We start from the raw sequence: 717 nt of genomic DNA, 5'->3' as shown, positions 1-717 counted from the left end.
GCAGTTGCCCTCTGCTCATTTGGAAGGGTGTTCCTTTACTGTTTTATTTTGTTTTTTAAAAGTTTTTTTTTTTTTTTGGATGTAGACCATTTTTAAAGTCTTTGCTGAATTTGTTACAATGTCGCTTCTGTTTTATGTTTTGGTATTTTGCCTTCATGGCATGTGAGATCTTAGTTCCCCGACCAGGGATTGAACCCACGTCCCGCTGCACGAGAAGGTGAAATCTTAACCACTGGACTGCCAAGAAGTCCCCGTCTGAAGTCTGGGAGTGAATGGGAACCTGGGCTCCTCATGTACATGCCTTACTTTTTATTTTACTTTCAGTTCAGTTCAGTCGCTCAGTTGTGTCTGACTCTTTGCAACCCCGTGGACTGCAGTACGCCAGGCTTACCTGTCCATCACCAATTCCTGGAGCTTGCTCTAATTCATGTCCATCAAGTTGGTGGTGCCATCCAACCATCTCATCCTCTGTCACTCCCTTCACCTCCTGCCCTCAGTCTTTCCCAGCATCAAGGTCAGTTCTTCACATCAGGTGGCCAAAATATTGGAGTTTCAGCTTCAGCATCAGTCCTTCCAATGAATATTCAGGACTGATTTCCTTTAGGATGGACTGGTTTGATCTCCTTGCAGTCCAAGGGACTCTCAAGAGTCTTCTCCAACACCACAGTTCGAAAGCATCAATTCTTCGGCATTCAGCTTTCTTTATAGACCAATGCT

The sequence above is a fragment of the Bison bison genome, unplaced genomic scaffold, assembly GCF_000754665.1.
Source record: "Bison bison bison isolate TAMUID 2011002044 unplaced genomic scaffold, Bison_UMD1.0 scf7180017864213, whole genome shotgun sequence".
Taxonomy (NCBI): Eukaryota; Metazoa; Chordata; class Mammalia; order Artiodactyla; family Bovidae; genus Bison; species Bison bison.
This window is presented reverse-complemented; position numbering follows the sequence as displayed.